Source organism: Homarus americanus, unplaced genomic scaffold, assembly GCF_018991925.1.
Source record: "Homarus americanus isolate GMGI-L3 unplaced genomic scaffold, GMGI_Hamer_2.0 scaffold23578, whole genome shotgun sequence".
Lineage (NCBI taxonomy): Eukaryota > Metazoa > Arthropoda > Malacostraca > Decapoda > Nephropidae > Homarus > Homarus americanus.
Window position 1 is genome coordinate 4,306,342 of NW_024733231.1, and position 6,796 is coordinate 4,313,137.

Genomic DNA, 6,796 nt, shown 5'->3' on the forward strand with positions numbered 1-6,796 from the left:
TTCTGGAATTAATATCTGAAGATTCTCTTGCAGTATTCTGGTACCTTTTGGAAATATTCTATAGTACATTGTCTTACAAGATTCAGTACCTTTCTGTAACTTGTAAATCATCCATCTTTTCAAAATACAGTACAGTACTGTACTGTATTTTCTTGTGCCAAATCATGTGGGAAGTGTGCTATACAGTGTGTAATATTCTGTATGTTTAAGTGTTTGTGTCAGGTAAAACACGTTTTAATCCAATTACTTTTTATTTAATAATTTTTGGAATATTTTAAAACAAATATCTGTAGGTTGCTGTGAAAGCATACTGAAATATTAGCTGACGTGTTTGTGACTACAGTGAAACCTGCATATAATGGACCAATGTCTAATGGATTTTACTGTAGTTCGTTAGATGGAGGTTTCTCATCAAATGGAATCTTGAGCTCATAGACTACACCCTCCATATACAGTACAGTAGTCTTTTAAATGGAGGTTTCACATCTAGTGGAACCTCACTCTAATGGACTTCCTTTCCATGTGGTCCATTAAATAGAGGTTCCACTGTATCGATACTATACATTACTGTAATCATTTATTGATCAGTTACTGTATTTATATACAATATTGACTGCCACATGTGGACACAGGTAAACACTTTTCTTGCCTCGTGTTCAGTCAGGTTTAGGATATGAAAACACAAACAACTTTTCAACAGTTGAATGAATACTACAATATATATTTGGAAAACCCACAGAACACTGTGGCTCCTGCTGATGGAGCGTTGGCTGCCAGACTCACAGAAGGAAGCCGGGGTGCTTATTACAACCATCATCAACAGGCCAGCTGTTGGAGGTTGGTGTCTCCTACTGGAGGGACTAACGTGGATTTTTTATAGAATATTAAAATAACAAATCGGTTTGAGTTGTAGTTTATAGAACATTAGAATTTGTATTAAACTTTTTGTACCTTTTTTCTATTAAAGATGTTACATTAAAATTATGAATATAGATGCATAAAGCCATTTTTGCCCTTAATATACATAGTACAGGTACTGTACCTGTATTCAGTATTTAAAAAAAAATTACCCATACATACAGATTACTGTACAGTACTGTATTGTACAGTATTTAGATACAGCCCAGTGGATGAAACTGTTGCACAATACATGTACATCTTTAAATTAAGGTCGTGACTCGAATTATATTATGATTGATATCTTTTGTCAATATTTTCTACCTTATGTTATTAAATCCATTATAGAATCACTCATAATCTCCCATCTCGGTTAAACTTTCATTGATATTTTTGTTATTCTCAAGTCTTCTTTGTTTAGTGTGTGTAAGAAAACCACCACCATATCACCACCACCACCATATCACCACCACCACCATATCACCACCACCATATCACCACCACCATATCACCACCACCACCATCTCACCACCACCATCTCACCACCACCATATCACCACCACCCATATCACCACCACCACCATCTCACCACCACCATCTCACCACCACCTTACCACCACCATCTCACCACCACTCACCACCATATCACCACCACCACCATATCACCACCACCACCTCTCATATCAATCATATATTAACTCCATGTATTTATTTCAGTTCAGCTCACCACCACCATATCACCACCACCCATCTCCACCACCACCCATCTCACCACCACCATATCACCACCACCACCATATCACCACCACCATATCACCACCACCACCATCTCACCACCACCAATCCACCACCATCTCACCACCACCACCTTACCACCACCATCTCACCACCACCATCTCACACCATATCACCACCACCACCATATCCCACCACCACCACCATATCACCACCACCATATCACCACACCACCACCATCTCACCACACACATCACATCAATCATATATTAACTCCATGTATTTATTTCAGATTCCAGCTCACCACCACCATATCACCACTACCACCATATCACCACCACCACCATCTCACCACCACCATATCACCACCACCACCATATCACCACCCCATATCACCACCACCACCATATCACCACCACCACCATCTCACCACCATATCCACCACCACCACCATATCCACCACCACCACCATATCACCACCACCCATATCACCACCACCACCATATCACCACCACCACCCATATCACCACCACACCATATCACCACCACCATATCCACCACCACCATCTCACACCACCACCATATCACCACCACCACCATATCCACCACCATATCACCACCACCACCATATCACCACCACCATCTCACCACCACCATATCACCACCACCATATCACATCACCATATCACCACCACCACCATATCACCACCACCACCATATCACCACCACCACCATATCACCACCACCACCTCCACCACCACCACCATATCACCACCACCACCACCCATATCACCACCACACCATATCACACCACCATCTCACCACCACCATATCACCACCACCACCATATCACCACCACATCATATCACCACCACCACACCATATCCACCACCACCACCATCTCACCACCACCATATCACCACCACCACCCATATCCCACACCCCACCATCAACCCCACCACCATATCACCACACACCATATCACCACCACCACCATATCACCCCATTCCCACCACCATCTCACCCCACCCCCATCCCACCACCATATCACCACCACCATATCCCACCACCACCATCCCCACCACCACCATACATCACCACCATCTCACCACCACCATCACCACCACCACCATATCACCACCACCATTTCCCACCACCCATATCCCCACCACCATCCCCACCACACTACCACCACCACCATATCACACCACCATCCTCCACCACCACCATCTCACCACCACACCACCATATCACCACCACCATCCTCCACCACCACCCATCACCACCACCATATCACCACCACCACCACATCACACCACCACCACCATATCACCACCACCACCTATCACCACCACCACCATATCACCACCACCACCACCATATCACCACCACCATCTCACCACCACCCATCACCACCACCATTTCACAACACCACCATATCACCACCACCACATATCACCACCACCACCATATCACCACCACCACCATATCACCACCATCCCCACCACCACCATCTCACCACACCAGCTCACCACCACCACCAACACCACCATCCCACCACCACCACCATCCACCACCCACCATCCACCCACCACCATCTCACCACCCACCATATCACCACCACCACCATCTCACCACCACCATATCACCTCCTCACCACCACCATATCACCACCACCACCATATTACCACCACCACCATATCACCACCACCACCATATCACCACCACCATCTCATCACCACCACCATCTCACCACCACCACCATATCACCACCACCACCATATCACCACCACACCCATATCACCACCACCATTTCACCACACCATATCACCACCACCACCATATCACCACCATATCACCACCACCACCATATCAACACACCATATCACCCACCATCACCCATCACCACCACCACCATATCACCACCACCACCATATCACCACCACCACCATATCACCACCACCATATCACCACCACCATCCACCACCACCACCATATCACCACCACCACCATATATCACCACCACCACCATATCACCACCACCATATCACCACCACCACCATATCACCACCACCACCATATCACCACCACCACCATATATCACCACCATCACCATATCACCACCACCATTTCACCACCACCATCTCACCACCACCACCACACCATATCACCACCACCACCATATATCACCACCACCATCTCACCACCACCATATCACCACCACCACCATCTCACCACCACCATCTCACCACCACCATATCACCACCACCACCATATCACCACCACCACCATTTCACCACCCCACCATTTCACCCACCACCATATCACACCACCACCATTTCACCACCACCATATCACCACCACCACCATATCACCACCACCACCATATCACCACCACCATATCACCACCACCACCTCACCACCACCACCATCTCACCACCACACCACCATCTCACCACCACCACCATATCACCACCACCATATCAACCACCACCACCATATCACCACCACCACCATATCACCACCACCACCATACACCACCACCACCATATCACCACCACCACCATATCACCACTACCACCATATCACCACCACCATCTCACCACCACCATCTCACCACCACCACCATATCACCACCCACCACCACCACCATCACCACCACCATATCACCACCACCACCATATCACCACCACCACCATATCACCACCACCACCATATCACCACCACCACCATATCCCACCAACACTCAACCTTTCACACCACCATATCACCACCACCACCATCTCACCACCACCACCATATCACCACCACCACCATATCACCACCACCATCTCACCACCACCATATCACCACCACCACCATCTCACCACCACCATCTCACCACCACCATATCACCACCACCACCATATCACCACCACCACCATATCACCACCACCACCATTTCACCACCACCATATCACCACCACCACCATTTCACCACCACCATATCACCACCACCACCATAACACCACCACCACCAATATCACCACCACCATATCACCACCACCACCTCACCACCACACCATCCACCACCACCTCACTATGTCAATCAATATTAACCCAACACTCACCACCACCATATCACCACCACCACCATCTCACCACCATCATCATCACCACCATCACCCACCATCACCACCATCATCCACCACCAATAACACCACCATATCACCACCACCAATCACCACCACCACCTCACCTCACCCCACCACCCACCACCACCACCATATCACCACCACCACACCAAACAAATCAACCACCATATCACCACCACCACCATATCACCCCACCACCCATATCACCACCACCACCATCACCACCACCACCATATCACCACCACCACCACCATATCACCACCACCACCATATCACCACCACCACTTCATCACCACCACCACCATATCACCACCACCACCATATCACCACCACCATTTCACCACCACCACACCACCATCCACCCACCCACCACCACCTCAACCAAATCAACCATATCAAATTTCAACCACCAATTCACATCACCACCACCAACCACATCAACCAATCAATCAATCAATTCACCACCACCACCATCACCACCACCAATTCATATCACCACCACCACCATCACCACCACCACCATATCACCACCCACCATCCTCAATCTCACCACCATTACCAACCAACCATCCACCACCAGCCCAACCACCACCACCATCCCAACCAACCAACCACCATCCACCACCACCATCCCAACCAACCAACCATCCTCAACCACCACCACCACCATCTCACCACCACCATCACCACCACCACCTCACCACCATCATCACCTCATCACCATCACCACTACCTCCTTCTTGATCACCTTTTGTAGTTAATCATTTTTAATTACAGAAATTTGGTGACCTAAATGAAGCTAAGTACCCAATGAACATAGTTACTGGAATAACATCATTCATCAAAATACAACCAGCAAAGCCATCACGTGAGGAGAAGCGACAAACAGGACTGCAAAAGAAGAGGGATCGAGAGGATGAGACGATAAAAGAAGAAAGAAGAATTATTAAAATTGAAAGCAGAGGAGCTGAAAAGGTTGGTCAGGAGATAAATTTATAGAAATATTTAAGTCAGAGCTGTTCTTAGGATTCATAATTCAAGTTTTATCCAAGTCTTAAATGGATTGTTGCATGAATGATGGGACAACATGGTGTTGGGTGGTTTAATGATATCCTGTATGAATTGTCATTAATTTTATTCTATTATAATTTTATAACAGACGCAACGAGGAAAGGATGAGGCGGGTACAGGAAGCTCGTGAAGAAAGAGAGCGTAAGGCTATAGAAGCAAAGGAATAACAAGACAGAGATAGAAAGAACAGAGAGGAGCGACTAAGAGAACAGTTGCACAGAAAGCAGCAACTTCTTGCTAAGAAACGTGCAGAAGAGGCTAGAGTTAAGAAGATTAAAGAACAGGTAGGTTTAAGCAGTAACCTTAGAAATTAAATTATTAACAGCTGTGTTGAGTTTAAAACTCTTATATATTGATACAGTTGTAATGGTCATGATAAGAGCTAACCTGAAAACCTTAAGGATTCATATTACGCTCAAACGTCCACAAAACCTTCTGAGTCCCCCAGTGGAAACGTCCCCCGTTTTCTCTGTTTCCCCCGTCTTTGTCTATGGGAGCTTGGAATATAATCCGCGGATTTAGTAGCAGACGCTGTATGCTGGGACCTGTTGCCATCCAACCCTTTGTAATCAATTTAATTTTGCTTTTGATAGCTGAGTCAGAGCATTGTTAGTGAAGATAATAGTAGAGAATGAAAATGAGTTCATAGTCTCAATTTCAACGTCAGAGTGTACCGTAAATTAATTCATCGGAATAGGAGTAGGTGGACTCCCTGGCCTAGTTTGAGTGAGGGCGCCGCGGGCATTTCTACCGTTAGTGAGTGCCCGTCCCTTCATCCATACAGGTATGCCATTCCACGCTGTGTTGTAATTTGCCCTTCTTTAAGTGATTTGACCCAATTAATAGTTGATTGTGCAAGTGTTACAGTAACGTAGTTGATATGCTCTGAGTAAAGTCATATTTACGTCTTTAACGTCCCCTGAAACGTGATGTTGTTGTCACCGGTTAGTGAGTGCCCG

At 46.7% G+C, this 6,796-nt stretch overlaps 1 long non-coding RNA gene across 1 annotated transcript; it reads left to right on the plus strand.

Annotated features, from left to right (window-relative positions):
* Positions 1–683: 683 nt before the first annotated feature.
* Positions 684–6,015, plus strand: LOC121869574. Its single transcript, XR_006089556.1, has 3 exons — positions 684–837; positions 5,544–5,741; positions 5,926–6,015. It is a non-coding gene; the product is annotated as an uncharacterized LOC121869574 (long non-coding RNA).
* The last annotated feature ends 781 nt before the right edge of the window (positions 6,016–6,796 follow it).